Source organism: Manis javanica, chromosome 3, assembly GCF_040802235.1.
Source record: "Manis javanica isolate MJ-LG chromosome 3, MJ_LKY, whole genome shotgun sequence".
In the NCBI taxonomy this organism is placed as follows: domain Eukaryota; kingdom Metazoa; phylum Chordata; class Mammalia; order Pholidota; family Manidae; genus Manis; species Manis javanica.
The window spans coordinates 134,101,416-134,123,015 of NC_133158.1; the positions used below are offsets into that span (position 1 = coordinate 134,101,416).

At 38.7% G+C, this 21,600-nt stretch overlaps 1 protein-coding gene across 5 annotated transcripts in view; it reads left to right on the top strand.

Moving 5' to 3' along the window:
* The window catches only part of TNIK (TRAF2 and NCK interacting kinase), a 365,077-nt gene that overhangs the window by 150,384 nt on the left and 193,093 nt on the right, over positions 1 to 21,600 (top strand). The window lies entirely within an intron of this gene.

Genomic DNA, 21,600 nt, shown 5'->3' on the forward strand with positions numbered 1-21,600 from the left:
CGTGTCTCAGCTATGTGAAGTCATCTGGTTCACTAGTGGTACATGTCTGCACTTGGGAAACAAAGACTTAGTAAGTACAGAGCAGATGTGAATGAAGGCTTGAGGATGAGTAGAAAGAACTGTCTCCACAATAGAGGATACTTATTGGCACATGATAAGTAGCACCATGATTCTTGCACAAGTGGGGTAAAATAAGACTGAAAGAATGCAGAAAGACTTGGCAGCCTACAGTATACCATTTAAAGTTTAGATTCTGTAATATATATATAAGTTTAAAAAATTGAGGTATTTGTGGGTTCCACCTCTAGTGTGATGGAGTAAGCTTTGAACATACTAATTATCCACAGACAACGAGTATAAACTCAGTCCAAATATAAAAAAGTAGCTACCTGAAGGTTTTGAGAGTGAAAAAAGGCAAGCAGGTTTTGTAGAACAGTAGGTATCTGGAAGAAGGATCTGTAATGGGGTGAGTTGTCCATTTTTGCAACTTTGACCTGGAAGCAGTCTGCAGTTGTGGCCTGTCACAAGACAGCTGAAGCTTGGACAAAAATCGCCCTCTTTCTTGCCTGAGTTAACAAGAGGACAGAGGCTGGTGTGACTGCAGCTACCTGAGAGTGAGAGGGGACTGCAAGCAAGGAGAGAATTAGACAAGGAGAGCCCTGAGTTCTAGGTGTAAACTGCGCAAGTCTCTGGATGACTCCTAAAGATACATGTCTTGAACAGACCCAAAGCATCACAGGTAAAGATAAAAGACTTTAACTGAGATTTGATCTGTTATCCACTGTAGGTAAGACAAAGTTTGTAGTTTAACAAAGTTAATTGCCTGTTAAAGTAAACATTAACACTACTCAAAGGAACATAACAGAATCTGGAGTCTCCACACACAGAACAAAAAATGTATAATCCACTGTATAACCCAAAGTTAATTGACTACAAAGAACTAGGTCACATTTTCAAGAGAAAAATGGTCAAAAGCCAACCCTGAGATGATCCACATTTTGGAGTTATCCGACGATGAGTTTAAAGCAACTCATATAATTGAGATAAAGGAAAATATTCTTGTAACAAATGTGTGAAAGTATAGGGAATTTCAGTAGGAAAATAAGTATAAAATAGAACAAAAGGGAAAATTTAGAGCTAAAAAAATACAGTATCTTAAATAAATTCTGCATATGGATCTGTAAAAAGAGAATATGAAAATGGTGTTCCCTGAGATTCCTTCACACTTTAAAAGGCTGTGGTTCTAAGTAAATATGGAATAATTCCACAGTTATGGAGATGAGAATTAGGCAGTTTCAGGTAAAGGAAAATATTTGACATGCATCTTCTCTGGAGTATAGATTGTCTTTTCTTAAAAATAGCTGCTGGCAAGTTAGAAGTTAAGGATTACTGTTGTAGTCTCAAAGGAAGCTTGTAATGTTAGTAGTGGGTAAATAGGATCTGATGTCCAGGATATTTGAATTTTCTTAATAAAGTCATTGTTTGCTACACAATAATGACTGACATTTATCACATACCTACTATGTGCCAGGCACTGTAATGGACCCTTTACATGTCATGTATCTTTTAATACTCAAAATGATGCCAATAAGAAAAATCATAATTTCTCTATTTAATAAATGGGAAAATATGTGTAGGGAGGTCAGGTCAAGTAACTTGTCTTACACCATGTAGTTAATGATGGTTAGCTAGGGTTTGAACCCCTTCCTGTATATCACATTTCCTCCTCTTTGGAATTCATCCAGTTTAAATGTTGACATCTTCTTTGTCATCATCATCATCCATAGATATTTTTGAGCATTTGAGAATAATAAGTTGCAACAAGATACATGATCCAGTGGTGATGGTAGGGGTAGCACATGCCTTCCCAGGAGGCTAAGGAGCTAAAAGCTCTTTTTCCCATCCTCCTCTAATTCTATCTTAAAACTATTAACCTACTTAAATCTAACAGTATTTGCCAACATGATTTGTTACTTTCCACTACTTGGAAAAATAAACTGAGGCCCAAATGAATGGTAGTGTAAGAGGTAGGTGAAAGTCATATGGCTGGGTCAAATCCAGCTGAGGCCTTCTCTTCACTTTAAATTTTGAATCTCTATTCTAGAACTGTAGTGGTAAGGACATGTTTTTTGAAGTGTTCCAGGATTAAGCTGGCTCCTGGCAAAGTTTGGGTAGTGAAAGGATGGGAATAGCATCTACATAAGCCTGTCACATTTTCTCCTGTCTCATGTCTGGAATGTCTGGAATGTCATGGCAGGATATCAGATCGGTAGTGACATTTACAGGAGATGGAACATTTTTAATTGGAAAGATGGGTTTTTCAGACCTTACTAAAACCAAATTCTAAGTTTACTTAGAACTATATAACCTTTTAAAGGTGTGAAGGAACCTCTAATTCTTAGAGAACACCATTCTAATACTGTCTTTTAACAGGTGTTTTCAACACCAAGAGATGTTTAATGTCCACTTCAGAGGGAGGTATATACAGTTAGTCATCCCAGAAGTGGGGCTACCATTCAGGTGACTTCTAACTCTCAATTTAGAGCATTCCTAACCAGGCTTTACTTCTTGAAGTAATGAGCTCTTTGCCAGCCTTCCTTGTATATCTTTTGAACTACTATCCCTGAAAGGTACTTAAAATGAAAATGTGCTTATTGTAGTTTAGTTTTTTTAACCCATCTTGAGACAAGTTATCATTTGAAGATGATCAGTGAACTTGAAGAGGGAGAGAAATTTAAAGGAGGAACTTCACTGATTTTTATAATTTTACTTAGTTTTGCCAACTGTAAATACTGTCCTTGAATAAAATACTCAACAACATTCAAGACTTTCTTTGATCTGCTGTTGTACTAGATTTGATTGGAATCAAAGGTTGTAATCTTTTCAAGCCATATCACCTTGAGATATAGCAAAATCCCTAGTAAGTTTCCAAAACATATCATAAAACATTACTTAGGTAGAAATTTTTAGGAGAGACAGTTGTTACTAAGCCATTATTCCAAGTTAAAGCTAATAGGCACAGGAGTCCCTTAGGGTTCAGGTTATGTACAACTGGGCAACACTTCTTAGATGTTCTGTCTGAGAGTTTGCATTAAAACCAAAGGAAAAGCCACAAAACTAATTGATTAGATATATCTAAGACCATCTTTTAGATTAAAGTTTAGATTTATTGATTTGAAAAGGATCGACCATAAAAATAGGATTTGATGTCATATACTAAGATTGACATTGATAAGTTCCTCAACAATTAAACTGAGACATTTTGTGCAGTGTTTGAATTTGGCTAGGAAAAAAGATTTACGGCAGCATGTAATCCCCAAGTCATCTTGCTTTGCCTTGAGAACCATAGAGGAAGTCCCTACATTCTGCCTCAACGTATTCTTGGCAACAGTACCACAAAGTGCTCTATTTTAAAACAGAGGTTTGTCTAAGAGAATATCATCATGGACCGGGCAGCTCTTCTGAACAAAGACTTGGCATGAGATAAACCATCTGACAATAAACTATAAAAAACAGACATGAAATATAGAGTAAAATTCCAGTATCATAAAGCTTCTATGGCAGTTGATTTTTACAAGAGGTCCTTGTGTACTAGAAACTGGTACACAGAGCTCTTCAAACCACAACACTGTATTGTTAAGTGAGACTGTAGGAATGGAAGTCCCTTGCATAGCCCCAGCTTACATTTGGTACCAGGTAGTTTTAATCTCCAGTCAGAACAAATATATTAAGCATCTGTTTGCTCCCCAAGGTGAAATTTCTGCCTCTAAAATATTATGTCTCAATTTACAGTGTATACTTTTGGTAGGAAAGATTATGAAAGAATGACATAGACTGTGTAGTCCTGGAAGATTGAGTCTTCTTCCAGAGGTGTCTGAATAGGTCTCCTATCTGCCTTTAATTTCCAGGTGAGTCAAGGCATTCACAAGCTATCCTCTTAATCTCAGGTTGTGCTCTAAGTGCTATAGTAGGAACTCCTTACTGTTAAGTTTCTGTTACACTGGTGGTGATGGTGAGGATGGTGAAAAGCATGTTTAAGAATACAGCTAACCCTACTTCTCTCCCTTTGCCTCTTCTACCATCTCGGTTACTCAGATATCCTACCTCAATGGCTCATCTTCAGACATATTCCTCTCTCCTCGCACCAAAGAGTAACCAGGAAATAGTCAATTAAGTTCTTTTTTCTCTTTCATACCCATGGAGTCTATTTGACATCTCCTAGCAATGTGAGGGTAGGCTAAGTCTGTTTCTGGTCTTGATCCTTCAGGATTGGAAGACCAATCCACTCAGAGACCAAGTCCCAGAATAGCCAATTTGTCTCAAACTGAGTTTCAGAAAGAATTCTAGGACAGTGTTTCTCAGTCTGCATCATGCACCAGAATCACCAAGCCTTGGGTCCATTCCCAGGCGCCATGACCCAGTTGTTCCATGGTGGGGTGGAAGATGACTCTTGTTTCTAAAGTTTTAGGTGATCAGCAAGGGTAGAGAATTACTGGGCTAGAGCCTTCTTATCTGCCAAATGGTGAAGTAGGGTTAATTTTGAAAGTGAAAAGGGTGCTGCCTGTTAATAATAATAATTTTATTTTTTATTCATCCTGCTTCACTCTGTCACATCATTTTTATACTCTTGCCTTCTCGTCAACTTTTTCCATTCAGCAAATGCAGTTAAAGTAAGGCAGGCTAACAGGAATTACCACTGCTAAGAATTTCAGCAGCCTAAGTATAGTTGAGGAATTTCAATGGCTGATGTGTTTATCCTAGCCTTTGGTATAAATGATATATTATCAACATCTTATAAAGAAAATGGCTTTATCAAAAAACTATCTGCTTGAATTTTATCATTGAAGACGGTGGTTCCTGTCCATGGAAGATAAATAGTCTGTATCTTTTAAGTAATTTAAGGCATATTTCATGCTAATATTCTGTGTTTGTCTAGTGTCTTTTATTGAAAAAAGTATTTACCTAATATCTTAAAGCAGAGCTATTATTAACTTACTTCTGAAGGAAAGGTTTTAAAAATAATTTTCTCTGCTTTCCATCTCTTACTGTAAGCATGTGGCAAAGTCTTGGCATATGTTCAGAATAAATTTTCTGCTTCCTTTCTGCCTTTTAGTCAATGCACATTTTATCTGAATTCTCTTCCCTCCCACCTCATCACCCTTTGGTAATCTACAGGAAACCAGACCTTACTAATTTGAATGCTTTCTCCCCAGATTACTTATTATTGTATTAGTCTATATTAGCTAGAGTTTGTGAAGGCTTTGTATTGTCCAGGTGTTATTTAAAAATGTATAAAAGACAGGCCCCTTAAATAATGTGCCATTTTGAGGGAAACTGAAAAGGCAAGGTAATTTATTTGACACTGGCTCTTTACATTAGATTGTTTATTATAAAATGCTCCATAGGAGAGGACATTTTTTACATAAGGGAACTATTAAGTAACATGATTTGGGGTATAGATAGAAAGGGTTTCTTCTGTTCAGATACCTATTGGTTGCCCAACATCTATCCAGATGTTGTTTTCAAGGCTAATTTTCAAGAGATTGTATTGCTGTAGAATACTTAGGGCTTCTCAAACTTCAGAGTGCATCAGAATCCATAGGAAGGCATTTTAGTACACAAGTTGCTGGGTCCTTCATCTGAAACTCGGTCTGGTCTGGCATAGAGCCGAGAATGTCCAGCCAGGAACAAGTTCTCAGGTGAGCTGATGTTTCTGATTGGATGAGCAGCAAATATTTGTGGTGTTGTAATGCCTGGCAGTTTACCGTGGCTTCCAGACCCCTTGTGGGGTGGTGGGAATTCATGTTGCTCACCTTCCCTCCCTACAGCCCTTGACTTACAAGGTTTTTTTAATATTACTTGGAATTCTACAGAGGGCAGGACCTAAGGATTCTCCTCGATGGTGTGAAGAAGCCCTTTTTCCAGAACCCTTAACTGGTAGATAGAAGAACTGAGAACCTCCGCTCCTTGGTGAGAGGGAGCATTCAGAGGATGATGGTTATTATTTTAAAGCTTTAGCACCAAAGTTTGAAATTCTCCTTAACGAATGATTTTGGGGGATCTACTTCCTTTAGTTATACAACTGGCTTTCTCACATGTGCGTTTAGGTTGCCAAATCTCCTATATAATCCTCATCTCCCATCAGAGAGAAAAAAAGAAGGATACTTCTATTTTTGTGGAAAAAGAGGAAAGAATCCAGGAAACATTTCAGAAGACTGTATGTTTTCTTTGCTACTTCTTTTGATACATAGGAGGTTCAGGGAGAAAATGGCCAATTGCTAACATTGCATGAGATTTTTTTAGAAGTTAGTATAAAATTTAGCTTCCTTCTTTCTTCTCTACAAAAAACTATGAAAAAATCCCAGTATACACAATTATAATAAAATTATCCCTTTGTAAAGGCCACTCTTTCCATATTCATTAGAGTTTTCATAGGAAGCCCCATAGGAAAGGGGCTTGTTTGTGCCTGGGTTCCACTCTCATTGTGCAGGTGACAGCAGCTGGGTCCCAGCCCTTAAGGAGCCTGCCTCCATCATTCCGCTGGGTAAGGGCATCAACTATCCAGGTGTGTTGTAAGACGAGAGTTCTGGCCCTCTTGCTATCACTCCTCTCCTCTTTTTTGGGGTTTTCCATTTTAAATGTCTGCTTTGAATCTTAAGCAAAGAAAATAATTACAGTTTCTTTCTTGAGACTTTTACATCATTGGTTCATGAACTCCAGAGAATCAGCATAATTATTTTGATACCTCTATTATTCATTTTAGTTTTATTTGTTATTTTTAAAAGCTTCAAGATGCCATTAGGAGAATCCACAGATAGTTCCTTTGGCAGAGATGGTGGTTAAAAAAAATACTTTGGGCCCTGCACCAAATCTGTGTCCTATAAATATTCTTGCTGGCTCTTCTTTCTCTTCTTTGTGATTCACTAGGATAGAGATCTTGGCCCAGTGTTCTGAGGAAAATGTTATTTTGGTGATAACCAAAGATTTTAATCTGTATTTAAACTGAAGATACCGGTCATGGCCTGGATGGTTTCTTGTAGCCCAAACACTCATTTCTCTAAATCACATCTCAAGTCTGTGCTGTTCCTGTGTGAACAGGATGGCGGTTCACATAACCAAAGTTGTTTCATGACTATTCGCCATGGCAGCAAGTGCTGCTTTCATTGACCTTCAGGTGCGGTAAGATTCAGAGGGCTGCCTGAGATGTATATAAAAGTGTGTGTGTGGTGAGAGAACAGAATTACAAACCTGGTACAGTTTCCATGTTAACTGTTGATGTATCAAAAACATTAATAGTATTTAAAATGTATTGCTCCTTTGGACGAGGCAGTGTGTTAAGTGCTTTATGTACGCAGCTTTGTTGAATCCTCACAACAGTCCTGTGAGGAAAATTCTGCTCTGATCCCATTTTGCAGATTAAGAAACTGAGACTAAAAGAAAATAAATAACTTGTTCATGATTTCACAGCTGGTAAATAGCAGAGCTAGAATTTGAACTCATATCTATCTGGCTTGAATGCAAAGTTCTTATGACCTTTGCCACCGCGAGGAAACTTCTAGTTGTGATCTAATATGGTAAAAACTTGGTGCCTATGTAATGCAATTCCTCTTTCTCGCCAATTTTGGATTTGCCCATGAGAAAGGGAACAGGAGGCTGCTGCCCATCTTTCTTCCCCTCTATTCTAATAGTGCTTCACTTTCAATTTCCTTTTATTTATTTAAACCACAGAAGAAAAAGAAAGTAGTTCCTATCCAAGGAAAATTTGGGGACTAGATCTAGTCCATCCCAATTATGACAGAATAATATATTTCCCACTTGTAAATGGGAACTTTTGTGTTTAATGCTATGCCATTATCTGAGGACATTATTACTCCCTAGTTTTTCAGAGGGATTCTTCCTGGAAGTGTGGCCAAGATGTTTATTCAGTAAGTTCCCAGCGTCATTTGTTTTACCAGCTATCCTAGATGTTGTCAGCTGATTCTTCTAGAGCCACAGTCAGCATTATAGTAACATGAAACATTTATTTCTCTATTGTTATTATGGTACTTATTGTATAAGATTCCATCAATATTAATTAATATTAATAACTAATCAGTATTAATAGTTGATATTAATTATTGATATATTTATTGATAATCATTGATATTGATTACTGGTAATTAATATTTGTTGGGAAACAAGTATTAACATATTAGCTCTAGTTTATTGTAACAGCATAGTTCTAAAGCCTATATATCTGTTAGGAAAATTTATATAGTATTACCCATTGATAGTGATCCTTTTAAAGTGAAAAGTGCTTCTCATCTTTTGATACTGTTCTGAAGAATTGTTCCTTTGGAGGCTAGCTATTTTTAATTTAGAGACAATTTGGACTATATAGCATCATGATCATTCTCAAGGTGGAATTAAGAGGATTAACAAAAAGGTGTCTAACATTCTAGACATATCTAAATAACAACAATTTCTATTTATAAGAATTTACTATCTATCAGGCATAGTGCTAAACCTTTATGCATGTTTCCTTGTATCAGCCTTATGAGCTGTACTTATTTTTATCCTCACTTAATAGATAAAAAACTGAGGGTCAGAGATTAAGCATCTAATCCAAGGGCATACAGCTTCTAAGTGTGGATCTGGAAGCACGTGATGCTCAGTCGTCTCTTAAAACCGAGAATCTATAGTCTGTTCAGAAAGTCTTGTCTACAGTGATCAGATAGAGAGCCACGGCCCTTGTGAGAATTGCTGACTCAGTTTCATGTGATTATCTGGATATTGCTCAAGGTTAAAGCTTGTCCAAGAGTTGCAAGGCTGAAGGTGTGGCTGATTGACTGGTGTGATACAGGAAGATAGTGCCTATCCATTCATGAGTGCTGGGTATCGAGGAGCAAACAGGCAGGATATAGGTTCTAATTTCAAAGGGAACAGACTCCAGAAACTAGAGTACTTGGGTAACTGTACGTAAGCTCGTATCGGTAAAACTGTAGAAATCGTAACGTTTTTCCAAGGGCAGGAATGGATGGTGATCTCTCTAGGTTTGTGAATCTTTTTCCTTATAGAGGATAGACCTACCAGCAGTTGCATATTGACTCTGGAGAAGCAAGATTAATTCTGAAGGACACTAGCACCAGACTGCTTTGTAGGCTTAGGTAATTGCATCATTTCTCTGTACCCTAATTTCCTTATCTGTATAATGGAAATAATGATAATAGTATACCCTTTAGGGTTCTTTTATCAATTAAATGAGATATTATATGTGCAATGCTTAGGACAAAGGTATTGTTCTAACTGTTAGTGGCTATTGTTATCATCATTACCACCACCATTATCATTTTTGCTTTTGTCAAAGATGCTGACAGCTGCTAACAGTTGCTAACAGTTGCCTTGAATAGAGCAACTCAAACTAAGCCCTGGTCAAATATGAGTTATTTTGAGGGTCATTAAATTAGCAGTAAGTGAAATAAATGTCAACAGCTAGAGTTGACAAAGGGCTGGGCTTCTGGCACAGTCACATACTGGTAGTGGGAGAACATACATGTGTAATTCTTGGGAGATCATTTAGGAGACCTAGGTTATCAAAAGTCCTTTGACCTTGAAGGTCTGTCTCTAGAAACAATTTGACATTTGTTTCAACTGCATATAAGGATGTTAATTGAAGATACTAAAAATAAAGATTTATGTTTATGGACATGGAAAGATTTGATAATAACAAAGTAAGTGAAAAGCAAGCTACAAACACTAAATCAAGAAGTCTCCTATTAAAAATACATGTCTTAGTAGATGCCTTCAGATGAGTTTCTTTTTTAGTTTATTTAAAGCCATGGGCAGTAAGTTAACATCTCACTTTAAAAATTTACTTTCACTTTGTTTTTGGCTAGTTACACACAGTTTTGCCCACTAATGTCTACATATAAACTTTTTATCCAGATACTAAAAATTATGAGGTCATGATCAAACTGGGAGTATTTTTTTACTCGGAAACAGAGAATTACATACTCTTTTTTCCTCATCAACACCCCTGAAGCATGCAGCAGAGTCTAGTTAGTGCAGTAATATTTCTCAGTGATTTTTAAAGTCCCCTTCCACCCTGAAATTTTGATACAATTCCAGGGGACAAGAAGCCCACACCTTCTATATCCCACACCCACTGAAAAGCCCTGATAGGCAAGGAAGGTTTTTGTGACGAGCATTAAGATCTTTTGAAAGTAAAATGGATTCTACATGGAAAAACCTCCTGTGAACTAGTTAATGCTGAGAGGGTTTGCTTATTTGATGTTTACTCTGAATACAAAATTGAGGCAAACTCAGCCCTTGTCATTAGGGGAAATATTGCTTTTCTTTTTTCTTTTAATAATGGTTTTCTTAGACCATTATTTTTGTTCTTGTTTTGTCTTCCCGTAAATTGGATTTAGCTCCAGGCAATATGGCAATTTAAAGGACTGTGATGAAAAAGGCCAAGGACATGGCATTCAGACTGGTGCATCTTTTTTTTTTTGAATTATCTGTAGTATGTCTTTTAATGTCTAGTTTCTGAGTCTTTGGCCAGGAATGCTGTGTGTTTGTATTGATATTGATGAGCTACATTCTAATACCCACACTGAGATATAGGCAGAATTCATTTTTGTCTGAGCATGTAAAGGCTGTTCTTTTTTTGACAGGAAGCATCAAGCCTGTGGCAATGAAAATACAAGGTTTAGGTTCTTACTGTCATCTGAAAGGTCAGGAGAATTACAATGTAATGACAGCCTTTCCGCATCGCTGTATATATTGGAGACAGGGATCTCATGTACACCTTTTACACGCCTTCATGAGAAAACATTAGACACTGAGTCTTGGAGCATGTCTGTTCTCATCAGGTGATCTGTGCAGAACTCAAACTAGAAACCAACTCGTCTTCAAAAATCAAGTTGACTATAGATAATATTTTCCCAGAAAATCAGTGTTACAAATCAGTGATCAGTGGATTCCTTCGGTAAAAGGCCCAGTAGTATTTTAGGCATTGTTAGCCATTGCAACTACTCAGCTCTGCCATTTTAGCAGACAGCAGCCATAAACAACACGTAAACAAATGGGTATGTGACTGTATTGCAATAAAACTTTATTTATAAAAACAGTGATGACATGGATGTGGTTTGCCAACACCTGATATAAATGACTGTTCATTTCTCAGAACAGCTTACAGAAACTTACCTATGTTGTAAGTTGCTGATACATTGTGCATTTACAACATTACTATTTTCTTTAAAATTTATTAATTTTTTAAAATAAAAATAATGACAGTACATGTCTAAAAGTAACTGCTTGTTTCTCTTTTAGCTGTTTCTTCAGGATGTTGCCTTCAAATCTCAATGTAATAGACTCTTATTGTGATTTACTTATTTATTAGTTTAGATATCTGTTGACTTATTGCTAAGACAGATGAGAATTTAGTTTGCTGGTACTCTTACCGTGCCTATTCCTCTGTACTCCCAATATAATTATGTGGTTGTATTTTGTTTCTCTACTTGTTACTGAAATACTTACAGCAAAAAGTTCCCTTCTAATGTATACAGCTTGATGAATTTTCACAAATAGACAGTATCTTTTAGATTCCCTACTTTGTAAAATTAAAAGTTTAGCTCTCCTGCCTTCCCTACCTCTTTTTATTTTTGTATGGCAGGCTTACAGTATTTCATTCTGTTATGTAACTACACTTAAGTCTTTGATGCTTTTCCTAGTGGAGCTAATGATGACTATAGTTCAATTTTCTTGTTTATATAGCTTTCTATTTTCATGGAATTTCCCAATGCCATTTTTTCTCCCTCCCTTTTGGCCCTTTAAGCACTATTTCAATTTTTGTTACTCCCCAATCTGGTTCACTGCATGCCCCTTTCACCCAGGCCCTCCTCCCTGGTGTCCTGCATCACCTTGCTCTCTAGGCTTGCTGCTCACCTGTCACTCTGGGAATCTCCTGCTTTGCATCCACTGGTTCCCCCAAATCATCCCATCTTCATGCTAAGGCCCTTCCTTCAATTTGGTTGCACATGTCTTCCATTGTCTTCCTACTCTTCCTGAGTCGTTGAATGTTGGAGAATGTTTTTTTTCTGTTCTTACATTGGGTCTGTGATTAGGATGAATGTAGAATTCTAGGACGACAGTTATTTTCCTCTGGCTCCATTGTTAGGGATTGGGAGGACGGGTAGTGAGAATGAGCTGGAGGGAAAGAGTGACTTGTCAGTAGAGTTTCATTTATCCTCCACCTTCCACGCTTGCTCCTGAAAAGTCTGATTCCTGTTCCTCTCTGATTCCCATTCTTTTGTCGAAGACCAGTTTTTCTCTTTTCTTCTCTTTATATGAAGGCACATTTTGTAATAATTCAAATTCTAAAATTTTCATGATTTTATGGGAACTGAGAATATTTCCTGGTTCATCTTCTAATTAATTTCTGATTTTAAAAATAATTTCCAATTGCCATGATTTTTTTCTTGCTTTACTATAGCATTCTCTTCTTGTTTATGGATAAATTTTCTTGACTGTCTTTGGAGTATTTGAAGTTTTCTGTTGCCTTTTTTGCATCTCCTTCAGGACCATTGTTGTCCCTCATTTAAAACATTTTTGCTTGTGCTCTTTCTTGGTGGAGGTTTCCCATATTTGTAACCTGTGATTGTCCATTCATAACTAAGAGCCAGGCCATTAACTGGCTGCTTTACGACTCTCTATGTGGGCTTAGTTTTATGACGGTTGAGTGGGTTATGGTCTGAATGGGGAGTCTTCCTCTCTGAGGTCTTACAATTTCTTCACAGAAGATTACTACAGATTTCTGGGTTTGAAGGGGCAGGATGTGAAATGATGGGGAACAAGGAGAGGGAAGATGAGAGAAGGAGAATGTTAGCTGACAAGAGGGAGGGGGCATGTGATAGGGATAAGTGGTTGGCGGCTCCATATACAGGCTTTCAAGTTATTTTCCTGCCCTACATGTCACACTCATCCTTTGTCCTACAAGGGGTCTTATTAATAAGGTAAGAGATTTTTTTTTTAAGATTGTGGATTTATGCCATTTTTAATCTCTTAAATCTCATTTTAGTGGGATTGATGGAGGGAGAGATCATCTTGTGTGGTCAACTAGAAGTCGTAGTACTGTGTTCTACACCTGTATTTTGAATTGTTATTTGACAATATTTTATTCTACTGGCCATTTTATATACATTGGCCTAACAATTTTACATTCATCTGTGTGAGAATTAATGAAACTTAGGATGCTAGGAGCGTATGTCTGTCCTACATTAGAACATTATTCCTTTTATTTTCCTCGTCTTAACTCCCTGCTCCTTTCTGGTGTGATGCTTGGCAGAGGCTCGGGACCAGAGGTGGGGAGCTCCTTGCTCATCAGGCAGCCGACGGCTGTCAGCTGCTTCTGAGGTGACTTCCACTCCTTCCTTGGCCTCAGTCCCTACGAGTAAACTGGAAGAGAGATCAGTTTATTCATAGCTTTGAAAATAGATTGTATTTTGGTAAGTTAGAGTAGCCACATGATTATGTCTTGCTTTTCAGTCCTGGAAATCCCAAACATCCCAAATTAACTCTTGAGAATTACAGAAAGGTAAAATGAGGGTGCTCATGTGTTTTGTGTGCCTTGCCCTGTGCCACGGCTTCTACGGAATTTTAAAGAATGCTCACTGGCTGGTCTCCCTCTGCGATAGAGGGCCCTGGGGGGCTTATTTCACCTTAAACCCAGAACATTGTTGAAAACAGGCTGTTAACTCGCTTCCTCTCCTATTTTCTCTTTGGCCCCTTAAGAATATAGATGTCTGTGTTCTGTAAGATGAGAAAGAAAAATCAGGCGTTTAGGGTGTCTGTACTCAGCTCCTTAAGAAGACTTATGTCTTATTGATGTTCCAAGCTTCTTCATGAACGTTTAAAGTAAATCAAGCTGTTAATTCACAGATTTTCTCACTGTGATATCCCTCCTGGGAAAATGAAACAAATAGTAGCCATGGTTTATTGTGAGTTGTCAAAGTCTCCGTCATTCCTATGCCAATTTTTTTAGGCACTACTCACATTTTTATTTAGTAAGAAGTTTTGGATTTTTCTGAGCGATGCATACCCAGATGGTAAGTTTTGAAGCTCCTGTGGTTATTAAAAAATTATTGAAAGTTGTAGGTTTCTGCTTTTTTTAAACAGAGAGTAATTTACAAGTCTTCCTTCAGGTCTCAGAAATAGTCAGACCCTACATCCATTCCCATGAGGCTTCCGCAGTGAGTCCTGGTGTTTACCTGTAACTTGAGGTTCTATCTGATTCCACTTAAACCTATTGCCTGTGTGTGAGTGTGGGCCAGTCATTTCTCTCTATCCACGTCCCTTATTTGGATAGGTGTCCCTGAGAGCACTGTGTTATCGTCCCCTTCTAAGGGCTTATGGATTTCCCAGGAAGCTTATCCAGACTCATCTTCAGAAACCTGGAACATATTTGTAGTTAGGAGAAAGCATCCAAGTGGTGACCCATGTCCATACTGTGATGGTCTTTCCAGTTAGACAGAACACTGCTCTCTGGGATAGGAGAGTCTCTTTGAACACAGAATATGCTGTTGTGTATATTAAACCAGAATGCAGCCGGACGTAGGGGAACAGTTAAAAGGGAGGTATTGGCTATCAAGCTGAAATACACATAATTCGGTTGACTACAAACTACTTTTAGAATGTGATCTGGCACTCAACTTTGACCTCCATTTATAGATGCTGGTGACCTCTCTTGGAGGTGGCTTGCTGTGACTGCCCTGGCCATAGGTCTCACCTTGACAGTGTGCATCCAAGACCACATGTTGGACTTAAAAGGGAAGAGGGGCTCATCAGCTTCTAGAAAGAGATTACTTTAATGAAAATCCAAATGAGTCCCTGGAAAATTATTTGTCCTATGGATTTATTCATTCATCATATGCTATTCTGCACACCAAAGGATGTAATGTGAGAGGTGTGGGTGGCTTAGATATGGGTCCCAAACACTGCCCTTTAGGGCACTGATGAACTAGTGCTACAGGTATGGCAGTTATGAAAATAACTAATACAATGCAAATATAATATATTCTAATATAATCTGTTCTTTATAATACTAATTATGCTATTATAATATATCCTATGATAATATATTAAGGTTAAATTGTCAGACCAACTCATGTTCAGATATATTTAATATGGTACAAATATATAATAACTTTGATGTAGTACAAAATGGGGCACATTTAAATTGGGTGAGGAGACTCTTATGTGGTACCACTGATTTTACATAATTATGTAAATAAATATAAACTAGTTTTTTAATTAGATTTGGCAACATTCAAAATAGAACTTTAAAGAATCTTTAATGGAGACTTCTAGCTTGGAAAGTGATACAGGCATAGTTAAGATATATATTGTTTTATTAATTTTTAACTAGTGCTTAGGATCTGAGCATATGGTCATATATGTAAATGCACAGTGTAATCAGCAAGGCATGGATTATTGTTCTGATTCCCTCCACCTTGTCAGAATCTTTTCTAATTTCTTCTTCCTGTTATTATCTAGAGTAGTTATTCTACAAATTATTCTTTAAAAAAATACAAAATAATAACAAAAACTGTTAGAGCTCAAACCATGGCCAAATCAAAATAAACAGTTCATTTTATGACTCAAGAGCCTGAAGTTTCATTTATAATACATGCTTTTAAACTCTTTTTTAGCTTTGCCTGGAAAATATTTCCCAGAGTGTACATGATAAGTTTTTCCTGAGTATTCCTGATATCTGGTATGGACACAGGGTCATGGCAGGTATTGCCAAATATTCTGGTTAATACTAGCTGCCCGAACAATCTCTAAAATAAGCCAACAACCCTTCTGGCTCAAGTATGATAATAGTTTATTTCTTGCTTATGTAATGTCCCAAACAGGTATTTTTTTTAATAGTCTTTTAAAAAATTTAATTGGAATCAAATTGATATACAGTATTAATTTCAAATGTCCAACAGTCCAACACAGTGACTCAATAATTACACACATCACTAGATGCTTGCTACACCAAGTGGAGTTCTCCATTAGCCTAGAAGATACTACAGTATTATTGGTTATATTTTATATGTTGCACTTCCATTCCCATTTCTAACTTATTTTACAACTTGCAGTTTATATCTCTTTATCCCCTTCACCTATCTCACCCATCCTACAGCTCGCCTACCCATGGTACCCAATAGTCTGTTGTCCATACTTATGGCTCTGTTCCTTTTCTGTTTGTTCAAAATGGGTATGTTTGATAAAAAGGGCATCCTTCTCTTCAAAAAGTGATTCACAGACCCAAACTCCTTGCACTTTGTGGCTCTGCCATTTTTTAAATACATCCTGGCAGTGCTTATCAGCATCAAGCCAGTGGAAGAGAAAAGACAGGCAGAGGAGAGAGAGACTACATTAGTAGGCTTTTATGGCCAGGCCTGGATGGATTGCACATGGATTGGCTAGAAATATGTGTCTATGCCTAAGATACAGCATATTTTAGCCTAGCTACATTTTGGGTTTTGGAATACCTAGCCAATCTCTGTCTTACTGAGTTTTATGTGTTTTCAGTTTGTATAGACAAAAGTGGATGGCTTAGCAGGCTGTGAAGGTATTAATTCTCAGCAGGCCTTAGCCTCAAACTTCCTCTTCCCTTGGAGCTTAGGTATATGTGGTAAAGGTACATTGCCTTCTATAATAAAAAAAGAACTTCATACCAGCATCTTTTGCTGGTGTAGGTCCTTCAATAAACATGTTCCAGCAATACTTCACTGCCTTTGGGACTGCCGTGGGGAGGAGGTGAAGATATTCTAAAATCAGCTGGTACTAACTGGAACTGATGTGTGTGCCTCTTCCCAACTCTGAGTTTATTGACAGCCTACTGGCAGTTTGACATTGTCCATGGTGATATCACTTACACTACAGAAATTGGCAAGCACTGGGGTATTTGCACCAGAGAGCCAGCTTTTGGACATTTACCATCACACGGCTGAATGCCTCTCTTGTTACCCAGTGCTTCATGGTTTAAGATGGCTGGAATGCAACAGACACTTTATCAAAGACTGGGAGAGAACAGTCAACAAAAAATTAAATGAACTGAACAAACTCAGGGTAAAAGTATGAAAATTATATGGCTTTTCCCTCCTCAGCCTGCGAACAGCTATTTCAGGGATTGTTCCAGGCTCCCCACTGTCTCCATGTGTAGGATGCCATCTTAGGAGAGGCCCCTTAGAACTCACAGCTGAAGAGCTTAGCCCCTGACTGAGACATGGCAATCCCTTTCCCAGCTGCCCACGGCCTGGCTTCTGGGTCCTGCACTTGCCCCAGCGATTGAGACCGAGATTGCTTTCTCTATCAGTGAAGCCCTTGGTGCCCTACGTCTTGCCTCACAGACTCCCAACGGGGACTCTGGCAATCCCAACACTAGTCATGGCTCCAGTAGGGTGGGACAGGGGGAAGTCAGGTCAGTTCTGTAAGTGCTGCATGTGTTTGCTGGTAGCTTGGGACCAGACAAGGGAGCTGCTGGGTCTTTACTGTCCACTTATGTCATCGGGCAATATGCTAACCATAACCAGGAGGCAGCTATAATCATGTGGACTCCCTTCTTTTGACCCAGTTTCCTGAACTTCCTAGAGAGAAATACCTCAGCAATTAAATTTAACAATTTTTTTGTGTGCTTATTGGGTGAAAGGTGCTTCAGAGTTTATAAGGGAGACTTTGAAGCTTAAAATCAAATAATGGGGTTCATGCAAGTATCTAACTTAATTAAAAAATAATATTTGCTTATAAGTCCATGTGAGTCCTACCATCCAGGCATTAATTATTTTCCTTTTTAGTTCAATTTAAAAATTATATATAGTAGGTTGTAGAGCACTGCTGTGGGCACATTTCTCAATACAGATGTGATTAAGAAAGACATAGTCCCTGTTTCCTAAGGATTTGATATATATACAAATAACTAAAGTAAAAATGGTCACAAGTACTTTAATAAAAACAGCATTCTTCTAAAGAGTGTTTTGGAACTATAAGAGGTAGAGATTAATTCTGAGAAGAACTTTTATGGAGGAAATGGCATTTGGTTTTGATTTTAAAGAATGAAAAAAAGATTTTAACAGACAGACATGTGTATTTCCAGGGTGAAGGCTCAGCTTAGAGACACGAGGTGTATGGTGAATTAGGGAGTGTACGTTGGGTAGATTATGGGAAACTATGTTGAAAAGATAAGTCAGAATCTTATTGTAACAGAGTCTTAGGACCAGACAAGAGAGCTTGAACTCAGTGTCGATGATCTGAGTGAAACCAATAATTACTTTCTTTTTTTAAAAAAATGATTGGCTCTTAGATTATTAGGATGATGGCACAAGAGGATGAAGAAGGAAAGCAAATTAGGAGAATGATGGAAAAATGCAAGCAATGCCTGCTAAAGTTGGCAACTCAAGTAGGAAAGTGAATATTGCGAAGCAGAATCATTAGAGGATTTGAGGACAGGTTTTGAACCCAGACACGTGTGAAACCAGAACACAACCCCTCCCTCCCACACTCAGTGAGGCTTGTACCGTGCATCAGGTGCTGCGCTCAGAGGGTGCGGGGTCAGTGAGAAACAGTCCCTGAATTCAGCCTAGGAGAGGCAGACAGGTGAGCATATAATTGTTGTACTAAGTGCATTTCCAAGATCCAGCTGTGGGGTGAAATAACAGAAATTATGACAACTATCACTTACAATAAACCCTTTATATACCAGACTGTTATAACCATTTCACATCCATCAACTCATTTAACTCTCCTAGCAGCCCTGGGAAGCAGGAACTTTGACTATCCCCGTCATGTAGATGAGGAAACTGAGACATTGAGTATGATGTAGCTTCGCCAGGATCACCCAAACAGGCAGTGGTAGAGGTGGGATTCCAACCCAAGTCCACACTCTTGACCACCAGGCCCTGTCAGGAGGGGGTTGGGGCACTGGGCCATGGTAAGGGGGGAGCCAGCAAGGTTGGGAAAGGTATTTCCGCAAGTTAAACTAACACATGGAAAGGTATATAGCGCGAGTTCAAGGAAGGAGGCTGGAGATTGGAGATGTGTCTCACTTGCCCACCCTCAGGACTACTGCTGTCATATTTAGACAGGGATGTCTCACTGAGGAGATGTTTGTTGTTGGAACAGTTACCAGGCACACTCTCTCTCTTTGGCCTCTTTCCTCTCCATGTCGGCAGACACTCTGTAATGCATCTCATGTATTTTCCATCTCTGGATGAACAGAGAAGTGGATCTCAAGGAGGCAGCTGTAGTTTTACCTTCTAGCTTTTCCACAAGGGTTCACTTGTTCATTAAGAACCCATTCCAATTTATTAACCAAACAGTATTTTAAATAACCGTGGATGTTACGGGAGTACTGCCCTCTTGCCTCCAACCCTTGAGGAACTCACCGTTTGGTGCCTGTCCAGCCCAACTATGGCAGGATCTGTAGCTCCTTCCAGACTTGGAAAGATGGGGTTAGCTAAGGAAAAGTAATCCAGTTTCCAAGCAGGAATTGAATGACTCACAGTAAGTGTGAATGTGCATGTGTGCATGTGTGAGTGTGTGTATGTGTGTGAGTGTGTTTCTACTGAGATGTAGGAAACAGTGTAGGTGACTGATATGACTGGGGAAGAGGAATTAGAACTTTTTCTAGATGTTCAATAGCTCTGAGGTTAACAAAAATATCTTTATGGCCCCTGGCTTAGAAGAGCTGCTTTAACTTACCCCTTCCTGTGTCAGCTGTGATTGTCATACATGCCACCCTCTCTCTGAAGATGAAGGAAATGAAGGACAGCACAACTCCAGTCTCCCCACCATAGGACATTTTGGTGGCCTTTCATAGAGGAAGTTAGAAAGCTGTGGCTGTGGCTTGTGGAGTAACTATTTCATAATGAGAGAGAAACCACATTTTGAGACAACCAAAAATAATTGCTCTTGTAGCCATGGTTCTGTTTTACATGGTACCACTGAATTAAAGCTATCCAAGGAAATGAAATACTGAGGCAGGGATGGGGGTGGGGACCACACAGCGTGATGTATGGTAGCTGAAGTGCTAAACACTCCAATGTAACATCAATATATAATTTGTAGGGTTATAAATATTATTGGCATAAGTAATTCATACTGTTGTTTTTAATTCACTTGATTAACAGCGTCTTTGTCGTTTTTATCAGTCATGATGCCATTGCAATCTTGCACATTGTGCTTAAAGAATACTCGGGGAGATGTTTCAACTGGGTGTCTGGATGGTATAATGTATTTATTCATTTAGTCAGATGAAGTGAAATGGAGAATGTTTAATATGCATGTCTGCATTGCACTAGATATTCTAAATAAATGACAGTATTAGTCTTTCATTGTAAGAAAAATTATGGTTTGATTATTCCAAGAAGCCAAAATGCAACCATTTTGTACTTGGAATTACAGTTTTTTGAGGTTTTTCAAATGAGCTTTGAAATGTGATGGAAACTTTTGTATTGAGAACTTGGGTAACTTGCATGAGCTAGAGCAAATGTGAGTTGAACTACTCTAGAGGAGAACGTAAAATCAGTTTTCTACTCATTGGGTGAACATGGTTCTGGAAAGTGTAAATTGCAGTGACATAGCCTTTGCATTTTATCACTCTGTGTGACAGCCATTGGTCTGGTCCTGCAGCATTTCTGAGAGCTGTCAGCTGTCACGTCACAGGCACAGTTCATGTTGTCCTCTCCCCTCCTCTTCCCCCTCGCCCCTTCTCTGCCTCCCGAGCTCTGATCTTACCTGCCCAGTGCCTCCTCTGATGGCACACCACGAGTTCTCTCACTGCCATTACCTTCTACCTCACCTTCTCCCAAAAAGAAACCCAGTAGTTCTTCCCACAGCTGGTATCTGCTTACAGTTAGCTCCCATGGGGTGACTGAAGTATTTATGTTCAAGTTTGGATGACTGGTGTCAGGAGAAACCAGAACTGGACAGTAGTTGGAGAGGTAGAAACATTATATTCGGGACTGCTGCAGTAGGGGAAAAGAGACCTCAGTATAGAACTGGACTCAACTCCCAAGACAAGTACAAGTGGGGATTTGTAGCCAAGGAGCAGGTTGGGAGGTTGTTGGATGGCAGATTACTCAAACTGTAGGGTAATTCTTGCTATCTGACCTAACAGGATTCCTGCCGGAGCAGTCCAGGGTCATCAGATAGTACCTGGGGGCTGGTGGGGAATGCGGAGGGTGATCAGATACCACGGGTGGGGGATTCTGATTAAACCAACTTGACAGGATTCCCGCTAACATTGGGCAATGTAAAGATGAGCATGTTAGTCCAAAAGTTGAGATCTAGTTGGAAAAAGGATATGAAGGCGCCTGATTAACGTTTGGTCCCGGAGAGACTCATTGTCACAAGCATAATTTTCTAAGAGGAAGGGCTGAATGTTAATTAGAAGCAAATCAGGCTCAAGTTTGAGACAGTCTTCCGGGAGAACCCCTCAGAAGGTGGTCCTGACTGTAGCACAGTGCAACGGAAGAGCCATGTTTGGTTTCTTCTGAGGGAAAGAGAGTAAAGGGAATTGAGGGTTCAGGCCATTGTCAAGGTTTGGAATTGCAGAGAGTGGATGTGAGG